This window comes from Phalangium opilio, unplaced genomic scaffold (assembly GCF_054372755.1).
Source record: "Phalangium opilio isolate 3A_F unplaced genomic scaffold, DU_Popi_V2 ptg000104l_1, whole genome shotgun sequence".
Classification (NCBI taxonomy): domain Eukaryota; kingdom Metazoa; phylum Arthropoda; class Arachnida; order Opiliones; family Phalangiidae; genus Phalangium; species Phalangium opilio.
In genome coordinates, this window is record NW_028324206.1 from 1,043,042 (window position 1) to 1,062,057 (window position 19,016).

Sequence of the window (19,016 nt, forward strand, 5' to 3'; positions counted from 1 at the left end):
TGGTGAAATATACTGTACCTAGCATTCACGGCGGCCATTTTCCAATATGGCGACCAAACTATTGAACACAGAGCTGTAAAAGTTTGCCATGATGTTCATGTGTTTGCAGTAATTATGTGTACCAATTGTCATAATTTTTGAAGAAGAACGTGGAATACATCGTAGCTGGCATTCCCGGCGGCCATTTTCCAAGATGGCGGCGAAAGCTCGCGCTCTACAGCAGGGGACTTTTAGTATATTTTTTGTTGGGTCAAAAACAACACATGTACCAATTTTCATCTTTATGTTCAAATGTTCTAGATCAAACCCTAAAAGTCCTGAACTATTACTACATCCGCTATGAGGACCTTTTTTAACGCTTTTTCATTATTTTTCTTTTGGTTGAATAATAGTAAACTTGGTTAGGTGTCGTAACTAAGATTTTTGATATATAATGCACTATATATAAGGGCTGTGCGAGCCTTGATTTTTTGGTTTCGAGTCGAGCCTCCCGCCTCTCTTTTTTCGGTTTTCGAGCTGACTCTCGAGTTTCTTATCGAGCATCGAGCCTTTGGCTGCATGTTGAAAATCTGGTTTCAGGCTTTTATCGCGCCTTAAATTTATATGGCGAGCCTTAACGACTTTCAATTTTAGCTCTTAGTTTTCAATGCTACTGTTTTATACATTCAATTACTTTTCTTAGGAAAGAACACTATTAAGTCGTAAATATAACAGATAGACGTTTTTTTACTATAAATACACTTGAATCCTATTATCACTTAATAAAAGTACTTACGTGAACTGACAATCGCATTCATTGATTCAATAGTATTTTTCTATACCCAAAACGGGCCAAAAGTAAAAGTAAAAATAAAACTCCAATTATTTTATATTTTTTTCTATGCTCAAAAGTGGAAGTAATATTTACACCAGTCAAATGTGGGCTTGCAAAAAGGATACGAGCCTTACCAAAAAAAAACCAGAATAATTTTCTTCTTCGCTGCGCTTGGGCTATAAGGCAGTAATAGTGCAGCAATGAATCCAATATATATAAAAAACTGCAACTCGGTAACCAGCTGGCTAAAATATAACAGAATCAGGGTCAGCGCTGTCTCTGCTAATTGTAGTCCAGTTGAAGCCCTCTCACTGACTATTTCCCGTACGAAAATGTCCTATGAAATTTCCATAAAAATATATAAAATTCAATAGAGTGTAATGCGTAAGGGGCTCTATTCCAATTTATACAGGGTGTTTCTGAAAAGTCCATCACAAATTAAGGGGCGTGTTTATGGGACCAAACTGAGCGGAAAGTACCAAAGAACATGGGGTGTACAACATTTTGTTACGGAGATATGGCCTTCCAAACATTCGCCCCTAAAACAAGGAAATATCCAAAAATGAGGAGTAACACTTAAGACCGACTAACCAGCTTGTTTAAAATTACTAGACAATTTCAATAGCCTTTAATCGAACAATTGATTTCTACCTTTACTAATCAGAAGCGTATAAATGAGTAGAAGTATGCCTACGGTGGTAATGTAAAATTAATCCCAAGTGACATGATGTTTCAAGATCTTCCCAGCACCAAGTAAAATGGTTCTGATTGAAGGGACTTTTATTAGCACAGCGTAAACAACGTTATTTTCAGGAATTAGTCCAAATGTCCACGGGCGGCATTACAAAAACGAGGCAGTCTTTCGAATGATACTTGGACATGTTGGAAGATCCCTGGCTTGTTCCTGTTATCTCAAACCGTAAAAAGCTACGCAAATCTTCATCATCACGGACAACACTCTTGTACGTTAGGTATGACCTTGAGAAAACCTAAAAGGACATCTCGAATGTATTTGAAAAACCCATCTCCAATTAAGGGGCGTGTTGTTTGTTTCCAACAGAGTAAACTCGCCCAGAGAACAATTACAATGCAGAGCCACGTTTCGGCGTTAATGGCCCACAAAGGTGGTCCCAAAAACAAGAACAAACTTTAATTTGTTTCGTTCAGTAAGTGTTTCATGTGTCATAGATAAAACGCCATGATTAATGCACGAAGAAAATGAATTTATTGACAAGTTTTAACATTTAATTGCAACTAGTTACAAAAATTGTTCAAAGTGTTCACCACCCGCGTTAAGGCACACATTAGCACGTCTTACAAATGATTCCCTTACACGTTGAAAAATGCCTGGAGTTTCGCGAATTGTTTGACGGCCGTGAATTATTCGTCGACGTAGCTCTTCAACATCGGGCACTTCAGTCTGATAAACTAAGTCTTTCAGGTGGCCCCAAAGAAAGAAATCACAAGGGTTCAGATCGGGTGATCGAGCAGGCCACTCCACAGGTCCACCTCGACCTAACCACCGCAAAGGGAAGGTCGCGTTAAGATAATTTCGGACCGCGATGCTGAAATGTGGTGGTGCACCATCGTGCATGAACCACATTCTGTTTACCAAACCTAAGGGTACGTCTTCGAGTAGTTCCGGTAAATCGTCCCGTAAGAACTGCAAGTAAGCCACACCGTTTAACCTGGGCTCTAGGAAATATGGCCCAATTAAATTGTCACCCACAATACCACACCACACGTTTAATTGGTGACAATTTAATTGGGCCATATTTCCTAGAGCCCAGGTTAAACGGTGTGGCTTACTTGTAGTTCTTACGGGACGATTTACCAGAACTACTCGAAGACGTACCCTTAGGTTTAATAAACAGAATGTGGTTCATGCACGATGGTGCACCACCACATTTCAGCATCGCGGTCCGAAAACTTGTCAATAACATTTTCTTTGTGCATTAATCATGGCGTTTTATCTATGACACATGAAACACTTACTGAACGAAACAAATTAAAGTTTGTTCTTTTGTTTGGGACCACCTTTGTGGGCCATTAACGCCGAAACGTGGCTCTGCATTGTAATTGTTCTCTGGGCGAGTTTACTCTGTTGGAAACAAACAACACGCCCCTTAATTGGAGATGGGTTTTTCAAATACATTCGAGATGTCCTTTTAGGTTTTCTCAAGGTCATACCTAACGTACAAGAGTGTTGTCCGTGATGATGAAGATTTGCGTAGCTTTTTACGGTTTGAGATAACAGGAACAAGCCAGGGATCTTCCAACATGTCCAAGTATCATTCGAAAGACTGCCTCGTTTTTGTAATGCCGCCCGTGGACATTTGGACTAATTCCTGAAAATAACGTTGTTTACGCTGTGCTAATAAAAGTCCCTTCAATCAGAACCATTTTACTTGGTGCTGGGAAGATCTTGAAACATCATGTCACTTGGGATTAATTTTACATTACCACCGTAGGCATACTTCTACTCATTTATACGCTTCTGATTAGTAAAGGTAGAAATCAATTGTTCGATTAAAGGCTATTGAAATTGTCTAGTAATTTTAAACAAGCTGGTTAGTCGGTCTTAAGTGTTACTCCTCATTTGTGGATATTTCCTTGTTTTAGGGGCGAATGTTTGGAAGGCCATATCTCCGTAACAAAATGTTGTACACCCCATGTTCTTTGGTACTTTCCGCTCAGTTTGGTCCCATAAACACGCCCCTTAATTTGTGATGGACTTTTCAGAAACACCCTGTATATCTATAGACTTATCTATAAACTTTCTATATCATCATTTTATAGATTTTATATAAAACAGAAACCATGCGTTTTTCTGTAAGTGTTATGTTAATATTCTATAAGCATATTTTATAGAAAATTTATAAATTATTTCCACAACTTTCTATACGATTTTTGCTAATTTTCTATTAAAGTTTTTAGAAAATCTTGTAAAGGCGTTTGAATTGTGATTCAACTGTTTTCTACAATACCTTAATGGAAAGTCTATAGAATATATATACAGGGTGTTTCTGGAAAGTCTGGCACAAATTAACAGGCATGTTCCTTGGGTCAAAAGGAGTCCGAAAGGTCCTATGACGTTTTGGGGTAAAGCGCTCCGTTGCGACGTTATGGGCTCTCAAAAGTAGGCCGTAAAACAAGGAACGTGCCTGTTAATTTGTGCCAGACTTTCCAGAAACACCCTGTATATTGAACAATTTATACAGTTTCTTAACATAAATTTATAATATGATTTACTTTTCTACTTAATGATCGCTTCAGCCCACTTTCAGTTCGCTACACACTGTAGAAACTAGAGGTCTAAACATGGTCTCTTCATTGTTTAAACTAAAACATCATACCAGTAATAGTTTAAATTTCGGAGTATTATGGTTTGAAAATTGATTCAGTCAAAATAAACCATAAATGGTTTGTCCATAAAGCTAGATTAAACCAACAATGTTCTGGAATTAGGCATGGAACCGTTATGTTCTACTATCAGACCCTTTAACTAATGTTCTGCATTCAGAATATGATTCAGAAATGTACCGATTTTAAACTATATCTCGTTAATTTTCCGTCTTTAAACCATATTCTGTTAATGTCCTAATAATAGAGGTTAAGTTTAAATGTTCTAGAATGAGAATGAAAAATTTACTATTCTTATATCAGAATTAAAGTTTAAACGTTCAAACAGCACCTATGATAGCTTTCTAATAAGGCGTAACACCTCTAAGCTCTTTCTACTGCCAGTTCACTTAAGGAGAATAATCCTTACTATAAACCCAGTGCCCAGTTAAGATGGGATGAATGAATGTAATGAAAACTTGTCAGTTCTGCAGGATTCTTAGGGCACTGCAGTATTCCATGTAACAATGATCTACATTAAGTAATACACGTTGGTACAGTCGCCGCAATTAAAAACTTTCTCTCTCGCGACGTCTTGTTTCAATCATAAGCCGCAAATTATTGATCTGATACAATGGGTATAAAAAAACGTATCTTATATATTTGTTTCAATAAATTTTTTACTAAGCGTTTTTTTTTTCACTCTCCACTTTCCATTTTCAACTGCTAAATAGGGGGTTTTGAATGATTGGGATGATTTTAAAGAGAAGGTGAACAGTTGAGCATAGCTCGTCCGAATTACCGAATGACATTCCAGTAAAGGGAGAGTGATGTTAATTGCAATTTTCTGAATACACGTCCCCCACGGAATCAATGCCTTGAGCCATATTTTTATGGATAGAGATCCCCTTTAATGTTGCACAAATATATAATCAACAATTGTGGAATGAAACTTCAAATTTTCCTCCGGTGAAGATATGGCCACGGGTGCGACATTCTGTTCCACTATGGTTCGCAAATGCCAGGGGGTGGAGAATGATTTCTATCTAGATTAGTGGGCGATTCTTGATGTCAGTTTCAACATAAGTCTGCACGAACGTTTGGTTGAAAACGGCGCATTTCGGAGAGAACCATCTAGAAATTCAATGGCCAACCAATTCCCTCAATATGTCACCCATTGAAAACCTTTTGGTGGAGGAAATACAGGTTCACTGAAAAGGAGAATACCCACATTCAAAGCATAGCATGGGTCACAAAGTGGTGCCTACATTTGAGAAAGTGGTTGTGTTCATTGTATTCAACTAATTGGGATTCGCCATAACGAAGATGACGAATCTTTCTCAAGAAACACTTTATTTACAATGCGAAATTAGCATTATACTAAAGTTCCACTAGTCTTTGCAGTGTATCCGATGGCAAATTATGGTCTTTTTGAGAATCAATGGAATCTGCTGAGCTGCACGAAGTATTAAATCCTTAAAGGTTAAGTAAGGACGCAATGTAGAGTGTGTATATATTTTATTGAGAACTACCCAACCAACATAACTAGTTAAATAAAGAATAAAGACACTTTGCTAATTACTATCGAACATTTATTCTTAATTATGAACATGGTTAGGATAAATACATTTATGCGTTTTCATTTTTAATTTCATTATGCGATTAATATTTGATCATCTTAACGTTGGCGTTTACAACCTGTTGCATTCTCCGCGGCATTGATGAAAACAGATTGCTTATATAATCGGGCCGCTCACCAACCTCTTCCCATGCGGCCTGGATGATGGTGAATAGTTCATCCTTATCATTGGGAATTATATTGTTCAGGGATACAATCCTTTTCATAATCGCCCAGACGTTTTCGATTGGAGATAAGTCGGGTGAATTTCTTGGCCAGGTAATTAGATCTATTTCCGGATGATTCTCATTCAAATACGCCATGGTTGCACGTGACTTGTGTATACTCGAATTATCTTGTTGAAATATAAATTTACCGTCCGGAAAATGATTGTCTACAACATGAGGGAAAAACGTATGTTCCAATACATCAATATACTTATCGGAATTTAGGTGCCCTTCTATTCGTGCTAAGGTGCCAATTTCATGTTTTGAAATATAACCCCACACTGGCACAGAAAACCGTCCGCTATTCCGGATTGAATGAATCTTAGCCGCATCATATCGGGTCCCTTTCTCTCTCCACACTATTACGTGATGGTCCGTAGATGAACAAAATGTTGATTCGTCGCTGATGACAACTTCATCCCATTCGTTCCTCCAGTGCAGGTGAGCGCGCGCAAATGCTAGGCGTTCTTGTTCGTGCTCTGCTTTGAGATATGGCTTCTCCGCGGCGATACGACTGTGTAGCCCAACGTCACGTAATCGGTTTCTAATCGTTGTTTCCGACGCTTCCAATTCCATGATGGATTTTACAGATCGAACAGTGGTGGTAGGATTATTCACAACAAGAGCAGCAATAACGTCGTCTTCTTCTGCAGTGGTAACGCGTGGAGTTCCAGGTCTTGGTTTGTCGGTCAATCGCCCATTCTCACCATAAGCGGCTAGCCAAGACCTCACGGTTGGCTTTGCCTCATGTAACGCAACGAGCCTATTGTGTTCTTCCTGTGATAATCTTGGCATACTGACTGGTGAGAGAGTGAGACAAACTGATAGTATTTATATAACAATTTATGGTAAAAAATATATTCTAACATATATTTTTTACTATCAGTTATATTTCAAAACATGGAATTGGCACCTTAGCACGAATAGAAGGGCACCTAAATTCCGATAAGTATATTGATGTATTGGAACATACGTTTTTCCCTCATGTTGTAGACAATCATTTTCCGGACGGTAAATTTATATTTCAACAAGATAATTCGAGTATACACAAGTCACGTGCAACCATGGCGTATTTGAAGGAGAATCATCCGGAAATAGATCTAATTACCTGGCCAAGAAATTCACCCGACTTATCTCCAATCGAAAACGTCTGGGCGATTATGAAAAGGATTGTATCCCAGAACAATATAATTCCCAATGATAAGGATGAACTATTCATCATCATCCAGGCCGCAAAACTTGAGTTCGCAAGGAAATTCAACTTGTAGGAGATCCACTGGAGTCGCCGTAACAGGTAAACTGCGTTTTCGGGAAACCTCTCTTTAGGGAAAAGTGGTTATGAGGACCCACTGCTATTATGGGATCCGCTCATACGGGAACTGCTTATACGAGGGCTTCCCCTTAAATACTTAGCAATTGGTACATTATGTTACTCAAAATAAAAACGAACGCAATTCGAAAAATAGTGATAATATATTTTACTATTTAAACGAGAATCATAAATATCCAGTATCCGATAATAGAAATAATGGAAATTAAATATTTAAAAATATGAAATGTTCCATTCAATAACTTATAATAATATTAAATTAGGTTTTCAATGCGTTGAAGAATTTTAATCGTATCAATAGTTTTCATTTTTAACTATTATCAATAGAACAACCGTCAGCATGGTAGGTCATGTTTGGTTAACTTTGTAGCTTCCATATTCAATAGCACTACCGGTCTATAGGATAAAGCAAACCCTTTTGCTAAATAATAGTAAAATTGCTTGAAAGGTGCGGACCAGGCAGGGTACGGGCGTTATTAAGCAAGAAACACTTTTTGCATTAATGACCGCCATTTTTTAATGCAGCTCGAACTCTAAAAGTGTTCTTTTACACGTTCCTGCTTTTTAAGAGTGACAGAGTGACCTTCGTGGAAAACTAGTTTCAGCTATAAAGCGGTTTAATCGGAGCTTGATGATGCTAATATGGATCTTAACTAAGCAAACAGAGCGTGACGTTCACATAACGAACAATTACACGCAATAAATATCATAGTAGCAGTAAGTATGACCCTTTCAATAGAAGGTTACTTTCCAATATCTAGGACTGTTCACGAGCTCGTGCCAGCTGGCTCTATTAATTAACGAACGAGCTTTTTTAAGGTCGAGCCGAGTCGACAGAAATCGAGCCACTACGACTCGAGAGCTTAGTCACTGAAATAGAAATAGTACTTTCCATTTAGTCTTTCTTCTCTCCATCAATATGCGTTGTATTTTTACATGAAATAAAGCGTGGGGAAATTTGCATTCTCTCGCCTCTAACCGTGAGCATAAAACAATTTCTTCACTTTTTAACGAGCGGGCTTTACTGAACCACTTCATTCCTAAACATGGGATAGCATTTCTAGTCGTTCTCAAGTCTTTCATTGGTAGTAACAATTTTTGTTATACATTTACATGCTAACCGAGCCAGCTTGGCTCGAGTCGAGCCGCCGTTTTTCAACCTGAGCTGGGCAGCTTTTAAAAAGCATGCTCAGCTCGACTCTTGAACAGCCCTACCAACTGCCCATCTTATACTATATATGGGAGTTTTGCGTGACAGTGCAACTCTAAAGCCATGTTACTCTTTGGTGTTAATAACTGTTGGTTCTGTTTTGCAATTGGTCATTTCTACGAAAGATTTAACAAAGGAATCATGCTTAGTCTTGTTACGTTAATTATGGTTCAACTACGCGTCTTAGAAATGAGTTTGGGGACTTTTTGAGGCACTTATTGTGTGCACGTTCAAAGTGGAAAACGGATTCCCATATCTTCAGTAGAAAGGATGTCTTCAGAAAAACTGTACTGCAATTGATAGTTTCAAGAGGTAAAAATCTAATTTTCTCAAAAGTGTAGACACAATTCTATTAACAAATCCTAACAATTAGACTAATTTAAAGGGAGGGTGAAGTAGAAAATCAAGTGATTTTTTATCGATTCTTCTAGCAATTTTAAGACCTGTCTGCATAGTGAAACATTCAGGAAATACAGACCCCGAATAATTTTAAAATTCAAATTAGGTTCAGATTTTAAGGATAAATTTAAACAAGGACTGCCGACCAATCGCGTAACGCCCTGCCATTTTGTTAGCAAAATTCACGTGGCACGCTTCATGTCTGGCGCCACGATTGTCACGTCGCGCGCCTAATTTTATCAAATCACGTGATAAATTTCATTCAACTCGGAACGTGCCACGAGAGTTTTGTTAACAAAAAGGCAGGGCATTACGCGATTGGTCAGATGTCCTTGCTTAAAATTATCCTTAAAATCTGAACCTAATTTGAATTTTAAAATCATTCGGAAGTATTTCCTGAATGTTTCACAATGCAGACTGTTCTTTAAATTGGTAGAAGAATCGATAAACAATCACTTGATTTTCCACTTCACCCTCTCTTTAATTAAGTTGGGAATAAATTTGACTGAACCGGATTTGTTTCCCAAATGTTTAAGTGTAGAAATTTACTATTATTTTATTTAGAGCAAATTTCAAGACAAAATTAATTCGAAATGATTGTTAGTGCACCATACAGTTTGGCAAGTTAAAGACAAATAATAATTACTTTTCTATGATAATTCGTAATGCTTTCCACGTTTTAGGACGTCGAAAAAATCTCACTTTATTGTGTCAATTACGCCAACGATAGGTACTCAATTTCGAGTGACTTTTTTCTTGATTTCATAAATATTAAAATTCTGATTCATGGTTTTTCGAAAGTATTTTTTCAAAATGAGTACTGCTATCTTCATGGAGTTCTTAAATGGTTATATTTAAATTAAAACTTTAACACGGGAGCTCTCAGACCGTGGTCCCTCTTCTTCCGTTCACAATGATTAACTTTCTTTAGCAGTACTCATTTTAAAATTAGAAAAATAATATTTCTTGTTTTTTTCTCTTATACAAGAAATGTGGGGTTTAATGGGTCCATAATTTCGGTGTTCACCTACGAAGTAAGTATTTATTTGGCCATTTATTACTTAAAGAAAAAATAAATTTCCAAAGGAATGCTTATCATTTCTTTAAAATCCATATATCCGTGATACCAGAAGGGGGTAATAAAAGAAGGATGACACTCTGCATCTTCTAAATACTTTAGTTATGTAAAGTCATTCTTCCCGGGCTTATCCCCTTTTCGTTTGCTCTCCCGCTCAACAAACTTCAGATGGGCATCGCACCGTGCTAGGGTGAATTATATAATTGTTTGGCAATAAATCCCCAACAATCACCCCACAAACCCTTGAGGTGAGACAAAGATCCACAAGCGCGTCTTTGCCAAATATTTAAGCGCTAATAGAGTAATGATGAGGGAACTATTTATCGCGTATGTGATTCGGTTTAGTAACATTGCTCCAAATGCTCCAATATTGAGAAGAATGACGTTACACTTACCCCGCTTTGTGGCACACTTCTCTAGAAGAGAAGCATTATATACTTCTGCTGATACCCATTTTCCACCATTAACGAAACTTTAATAAGAAGCATACGGCTGTTCTTAAATTTCTAACGTGTTCATTTCTAGAAACTCTCAAAGAACCAGTTCCCGTATGAGCGGATCCCATAATAGCGGTCTCCATAACCGCTGTTCCCCAAATAGCTGTTTCCCGAAAACCGTTACGGAAGTTCCCAAAAGTGCAGTACAACCGAGTAGTGAAAAATTACACTCGTTTATGCTGTAGGTTTGGTTAGGTTAGGTGAGGTGAGGTTTGGTTAGGTGAGGTGAGGTTTGGTTAGGTGAAGTGAAGTTTGGTTAGGTGAAGTGAAGTTTGGTTAGGTGAAGTGAAGTTTGGTTAGGTGAAGTGAAGTTTGGTTAGGTGAAGTGAAGTATGGTTATTTGAACCCCAATAGTATTAGGGTCAGTTTAGGTATTGTTATCCTAAGCCGAGTAGTATTAGGTCAGGTAAAGTTAGGTTAAGTTAGGTTAGGTTAGGTTAAGTTGTACTTAATTGGCAAGGTAAACTGTAGGGCCACGAACTGTTGAACACTCAAGCTAAAAACTGCTATTTTTAAAACAGAAGCCGCTATTTCTTGAACAGCAGTTTTGAAAAACTGCGCTTTTTTATGGTAAGGTACACCCATTCATGACAATTCTTTAAATCTAAATATTTCAGAGCGGTATTGCTGATGTTTGGGGAGGAAGAAACGAAATTTTCGATTACATAACGAAAAAGTAAAATACACTTGCCATTTTATAAAATTAGGACTAATATACCAGGCCATTTGATAATAATAATAGACGAGTTCTTGTGTTTTTGGTTTCAATATTCTACATTTATAGCATATAGGCTATAGGGATAATTCTCGCGGTGGAAGGTTGACACTCGAAATGCACTTATCCGCTTATTACGTCACTATGGCCCGAGTTCGCTAGAGTACCCGACTCATTGAAGACGGGCAGGGAGAAAGTTGCAACTGCTTTTATCATAGGCGTAGAGTTTCCCAAACTGGCCTGGACCAATACATAGCATGATAGCATCATGCATGATGCATGCATATGATGTAAATAAATTCATAACGAAGATTGAGTAATAAATTAAATTTATTATTATAAATAAAAATCTTTACAAAAATATTGAGCCTTCCACTGTCAAAGCTAAGTAATGATCGAAATTACTCTAAATGTCTAGTATGAGAGCGATAAATTAACAGATAAGTGTGGAAATACTAGAAAACCTATTCCCAATCACTCGATAAATACCCGAAACAAGTTTTCCAACTGCTCGATTCGAGTACTCGAGACTCGGCTCGATACACGATAAGAGAAATTTTCAATACTTGAGAACGAAGCCTCCGAAATGAACTAGGCCCATGCGTGTCGCGAAGCGAGAATATTTTTTTAACAAATTTAGTTCGCCGTGTTTTCCCGCTTGGTGGCGCTTTTAATACCGTAAAATAAGCATAAGTTCAGCCTCATGACCCCGTCGACTGCTACATAGTTAAAAAATGTTTTACAAAATTTCCGAAGACCTTTATTATACAATCATTCCAAAGAAATAAAGGATAAAAAAGTTAAGGTTAAAAAATGAAATGCTATGATGGGGTAAAAAAATACTCTAATGGTATATGAAAACTGAATTAGCAACTTCAAGAAGTTTTGTTTTACTGAAAAAACAACGATGTTAAAATCTCATAATTATTTTTTGTCCACACAATATAACCAATAGATTCAATAAAAAGTGAATAGCCCCTAAAAAATTACGTTAATTTAAAGGTGCAACCTTTCTCTTTCATAAAAGTTTTATAATTGGCCCCTAAAATATAAACGATAATTTATGGAAGACCCTGGTCGCAACGGTGATAAAAGCGCCACCTCGTACACACAAAGGGTAAAAATATTTCCTCTATGAAACTGGATATTTCCCCACATAAAAATCGACACGCATGGGCCTAGTGCATTTCGGAGGCTCCGTTGAGACTCGAATCAAAAGCTAAAATTCATGCCCTAATTGATAGCGGGAAAGATGTTCAATTGCACCGAATCTGCATGGTGCAATCTGTTTTTTGCTATTAACGAACTTTAACTATCCGTAATACCAAGAGTATTGTTTATGTACCCATTCCAACGTTTGTTATATCTTTAACATTATATATATCGACGATAAATTTATCCATTTGGATCTACCAAGAAGTTATATCTAGTATCTCAGAGAGAAGGTATAAATTCGCCAGATTTCCAGCTTTATCTCCAGTCCAAACGTAGGTCCGGAGTTAATCCACGTCTCTAAATTACAACCAGCATCTCATTGGTTCTTGAAAACTCACGTCAGCGCGACGACGCGAGTGACGAAAATTACAGTCATATTTTCCGACTGAGGAGAGGCGAAATAGCCCGGCGCCTCCTTTTGCGTCCCCCCTTGTATTTTGAAATGGGGACTGGGACTATGGCTAGCGAATTTAAAGGCATCTTATACCTTCTCTCTGAGATACTGATATAACTTCTTGGATCTACTTTTGAAAAAATATTGCTTTTTATTTTCAGAAATTTCGTCATAAGATTTTGCGAAATAAGCAACAGTCGTTTCAAGTTCTGGGCCAATGTACGTTTAAAATCTCAAGCGATGTGTACATTTCAAATTTTGGTTCCATTTCATAACAAAATTTGAAAAAAGGAAAAAATTAAATATCATGCAAGCTTGTTTCGGTATAACGTATATCACAAATAAATTTCAGATCATAGATATGTATTGGATGATAAAAAATACGCTTTACCATTACGAAGAATTTAAATCAAAGTTTTACCCGGGTTATTTCTTTTGCGAAAAGATCGTCACAGCTTCTTCGAAACCTGAACAGGAAATTAAAAAAGTATCTCAACTTTTGGAAATGGATGGCAATGTAATTTTATAGACAAATTGGATGACTAATATTTCAATCAATTAATCAATGATAGAAATATTCTGTTACACTCTTAAATTTCATTGTAGACCGTATTTCTCTTGGTGGTTTCCTTTTTCATCATATCTTTTTGTTTGTCGCTAAGAAAATCTGTCCACTTGTATTTGGATAATTTAAAACGTAGAACACCAAAATTTTCAAATTTTATCACGAAAATCTTCACTAATACTTTCAACAATGTCTGGAACTTGATATCAACATTTTTCTCCGAAGGTAATTCTATTTTATTTAAGGTAAACATATAGTTAGCCTGTACCTCCAAATAAAATGAAAATATCGCAACATTTACTCTATAGTTGAATAATTTCTAATACCTAATAAAACCAGAAGTAAAATAAGGGACTAGAAGTGAAGTGCTCTAGCGTTGGTAATAGATCCTGGCACCAGTGAACAAATTCGAGGATTTTATGCCGCTTCCATCGTGCCTACACTAAGCGGCGGAACACAGACGCGGGTGCTTGAATCTAGTTTGGCCGTCTACCACCGCGAGCGTTTCACGTTTTGGAGGGAAAATTCAGAAACCGCTACCAGAGGGCCAACCGCTGGTGTGTTATCAAGAATATTCACTTTCGCCAAGTGAATAATTTGGTTAGCTCGATACTTCTAGTCCCTTATCTTACTTCTGATAAAACTAATATTAGAAACGAGGTCGTAAGGTTTGGTCAAAGCGGCACTAATCCGGCAACTAAAAAATTTTTAAGCCCTGAATAGCGATCATTCGAGTTAGAAATGTTTTTGGGATTGACTCCCTTCAGTGTCTGGAAAGCAGAACCCCTTTTTTCCCGTTCTTTCCTAGAAGGCCGACTACGATCTAGACATGAATATTAACATTTCCTCCAAAATTTACTAAAACAAATGTTTCCGTATTCCCGTTAAAAATCTGTTTGATTTAAGGACAATTTTGATTTTTTCTCCAAAAAAAATTCCATTTTGTGCACTTCTTTCACAATATTTTTCAGCTTATCCGAGGAAAAAACAAGGCAAACCATTTGAAGAAATAGTTTTGGCAGTTTGGTTATTAGCGTCTACAGTGATCCTTGCCTGTGTTGGCGCCACCATGCGAGGTCAATTTTCTGAAATAAACTACAAAACCCTGGATAAGTTTACGGATATTTTTGCTAAAGATGGCACTGGACCGAAGCTACAAGGATATGTCACTGCTCACTCATTTGAAAACGTTTATTACCAGCAATGGGTGAAGTTTTATCTTGTGCCGGTTCTCTCTTTACTTTATTTTCAATGTTCGCTTATTTGACAGGTAGCGAAAAATCCCTTGCATAAAGGGGTTCCGGGTGCGATACCAATTCCCAGTAACAGCAAATGTATTGTGAAATTATTGAGCGAAAGGCGAGGCGCCTACCTCATCAAAGAAGACGACTTTAAATCAAACACGAATACTATCAAAACAACAAACAAATGGTTTTATTCCGAGTCGGTTCACGTTAAACAAGAACCGCCTTACTTTGAATTTAGATATGTGCCGCTTTCGAGCCGCATCAACGACACCACCAAGACGGAAATTCTTCGAAAAGTGTTAGAACTAACATTTTCCATTATTCTAATTTTATTCAGTTTTAGAATTTGAAATGGCCAAATTTTCAGTTTGCTTTTTAACACGGAACACCAATTCCATCGCTGGACGACGCCAGAGTCGAAGGCGCTGTTGGACCTCGTTACTTGGAAAAAACCCGAACCGCAAGTCAAGTCATTAAACTTCAGCACCGTTTCTCTCCCTTTCGAATTTTGGGTCAAGGGTATAGTCGTCTCATGCGTCGTTGTGGCATTGGAGATTTTGTCAGCGTGCATGATCAAAAGAAGGGAAAAGAAGAAAATAAACCCGAGCTTTCTGACTGATCAGTTTGTCATGTAATCAGTTCGTTAACCAATGCTAGCAGTTCCCAATCTGGGATTAAATATCTGTTTATATAATCACTGTGTTGAAAAACCTTAATTCTTAAAACTTAAATGTTTTCTTGAGAAACTAACTTTACGATTTTACACTTCAAACTTAACAGTGAAATTGCATTACGATTCTTAGAATAAGTATTTATAGAAAGTATTTTTTCATCCAGAGTCTGAACACTGATGATTTTTAGCCACATCGTATGATATCTACAGGACACATCTACATAGAGCTCGGCATTATCTATCCATTAACCACGTCATTATATCTTTATCCATAATCGAAAACTATCCACAGAACTTACGTGATAAAAAGTATTATATCCACGACTTTGTTTATAAATAATAGATTATCCACTAATTTGTGGATAATGGATAGAAAATGCCAAGCTCTATTAAGGCGGTAGTAAACCTTTTTCTAATACGACCAAAAAACCCCAGAAGACACTGATTTTCGTAACAGGGTTCTCAGTTTTATGTGGGGGTGAAAATAGCTTTAGCATGAAATTTGTCCATGTTGGGCTAAATAAAACTACCCGGGTGGCTAAATAAAATCTACGCGCTTTCACTGATAACCTTGAAACGACCCAAATCACCAGTCTTCAAAATTATTGAGTTTGAAGAGTTGAGCAGCTACAGTTTCCATTCAAACTTTCCCACAAAAAGCACATCCCTTTTAGCCATGCCAGAGCCACCACCACACTCAGAAAGCACAACAGAAAAACACCAAATATTTTCAACTTCAGACTGATCAGGCTGAGGGATTAAAACTGGGTATAAAATTCTGAATCCCAGTTCATGCCCAACCTGAGATATTTAAATACGAGGTTGTTTTTAGCGACATCTTCGAGATTACGCTTAAAACACTGTTCGAATATACATTTCTTATCGAAATTTGAAAATTAAACTTCAAAATCCCAAATATCATAAACTTGGGCTGAAATTTTAACTTCGTCAGAAGTATAGTTTATGTAATTTACATTATTAGAATTTGAGATAATAGGTAAAGGATCACCGAAAGCAAGGCGATTTATTTTTTTAAATATTGACTAATCTCTCATGCTATCAATAGCAAAAATATATCATGAACTAAAAAAGATTTTGATTTATATTTTATTCAAAACCACTAACAAATAACATTTGTGGTTCGTTAGATAATAGAGACGGGAAATGACCCTTTTCAGCCAGTTAAGAGTTGACTTGACTGCCGCCTTAAGAGTTTTTAGGGCCACCTAGGAGCTGTTCAGTGTTCACTCGTTTGGTGTTTATCGCATCGAGGAGCTGTTCAACAGTGTCTTGAAGGGTCAGAGCTACGGGACTAAATTTAACACTATTAAAGGGGCTTTTCACTCTCGGAATTCTTTGTTCCAAGTCGCTGTACTACAATTATAACAGAAGTGAATATTTTGAAGGAAGGATATTTTTCCTTAGATATAAAACGGTTGAATTACGGTTTGTTTTCGATAGAGTAGAATGCCTAATAAGAACTGGAGTATGGCTTTAATATCGACCATCTTGTTATATATAGAAGCATAAGTTCAAATGTTAAGTTCCATACGTTTGCCAATGGTTACTGAGAGCTTGTCATGAAGTGATGTAGGTGAAACGTGATAGATTCTCGTAAAGCGATGCGTGTTGAGGCGATGTGAAAGGCTTAGTATAGACTAAATAGGAAGATGGACGGCAAAACCGATTGTTGTCAATTCTCGTGTCGTTTTCGAACTACCTCTCAATAAGTCTCTAGCATTACATGTAGGGTCATACTTATGGAACATATCTCATAAACTTATGATAGAAGCCATTGTTTTATCCATACATTTTGTGAAAAATGAGGTCACTGGCAAGTTATGCGCGGTAACGCGAGAAGATGTTTCCTATTGGATATTGGATTGCCTTAGATATACAACAAATGGTAAAATTCTATATCGAAGAAATTCGAAACCTATTTAAACTATATTGAAATATTTGGAAAACTCCATAAGCAGTTTTCAGAAAAGAGGTTTTTGTGTCTTAGTGAGCTTTCACGTGAAATATTTGTGATTTAAAAAATTATAGTATTTACTGAAACTATCACATAAACGGAAAATAGATACATTTGAAAAGGTTTGTGTAATTGTATCACCATTGTTTCTCATATTAATTATAAAGCGCAGTTACAATTCAAGGGAAACTATTAATGTTGAATCCAATTATATTAGCCGATCAACAATTGTAAATATTCACAAGACCATCGATACTTTAACCATAAACATATTATTAAAATTAATTTAACTTTTTAACTTAATATTTTCGATTCGTATTTTAGAAGCGTAGTTTAAAATTAAATAAATGTTAAAATAGGTGTATTGGATGGTGTTAACCTTAATCGAAATATTAACGATGATAGATAATTGTTTTAAGCATTTTATACGAATTAAGATATAATACTAACTATAAATATCAAGGCACAAGAAAAGCATTTACAAATTACAATTTGAGTGATAATTCATTATTATAAGCACTTTACATTTTTCAATACGATTAACTGGATTATTTTACTAGCCGATTATTAGTTGCAAATATTAACACGTACATCACAATTGTAAACTTAAACATTTTATTAAAATTAATTAAACCTGCGATAGCCCGTACAAAAACTTATGGCTGCATTTCGACTTAAAAGTAGATTATTCAGAATCTGCAAAATATTGCAAATATACTGGAATATTCTGGAATATACATGAAAAAGCGTCAACGTTAGACAAAATTTAGATGCATTCCAGAGAGCACTGCAGAACATTTTAGAAGTTTTGCAGGAAAAATACCTGCTGCTGGCAAACTCTGTACAGCAAATATAAACACAAAATTCAGCTACTCTAGAGTCATAAAATAGGTGAGACAGAAATTCCCGTAACATATCAGGTTGTTTGTATAGCTCATTATAGGTACCTTTCAGATATTTTGTATGCATGTTACAGTCAAAAAAGGTAAATCTGGGGAATAAAATGGGCTCCGGAGCGAATCTATATTTTACTAAAACAAGAAAACAAAACAACCTAATTTTGGTTTTCTTCCTTTCAAATAAAAGTTTAATATTCTTCAAAAAAAATCTTTTGGTTTTCCCCGTTTCAATTTCGAATTTTAGAGTCTTCTATGCTTTAATTAGTGTTTTTTTGTTTTTTGGACTATTCTCCATCAAGACACGGAACGTCTCCCGGATTACTTTTCATATTAAACAACATAGTTTATTCACTCATTTTCTGTGGTTTTACGTGTCTTTCTCTTGGATTCCGTGGACCGGGTTTTGTTTTCCTGTTTTTATATCTTACAGATAATCCCAGCGGCATTATTTTACCGGTCCCCTCTCACACGGGGCCTCTGCTTGTTCGTCACAGAGAGGGAGGATGTAACGGGGAGCCCGTTACAAGAAATCACCATTAGACTGCGCTCCAGTATCGAGCAGCAGAACCTAAACAAGTCGTCTGCTCGAGAGCGGGGATTGGCTAAACCCCGGAGGCCAGAGCGTATAAATCTAACCCAGGAATCAGGGCAGCTGAGCAGGAGCTGCCGTAGCAGTTACAGGAAGACCGGATTCAGAATTAAGACGTTTATAAAGATTTAACCGGATTTACGTTTCTGTATTACTATATTTATCGGAGCAATGTTATCAAGAAATAAATATGTTAACTTACATTAGGTAATCGAGTAATTCCGGATTT

At 36.7% G+C, this 19,016-nt stretch overlaps 1 long non-coding RNA gene across 1 annotated transcript; it reads right to left on the minus strand.

Annotated features, from left to right (window-relative positions):
- Window positions 1–2,190: 2,190 nt before the first annotated feature.
- Window positions 2,191–3,569, minus strand: LOC149630029 (uncharacterized). Its single transcript, XR_016374312.1, has 3 exons — window positions 3,005–3,569; window positions 2,810–2,915; window positions 2,191–2,329 (listed from the first exon to the last, which is right to left on the minus strand). It is a non-coding gene; the product is annotated as an uncharacterized LOC149630029 (long non-coding RNA).
- Window positions 3,570–19,016: the final 15,447 nt, after the last annotated feature.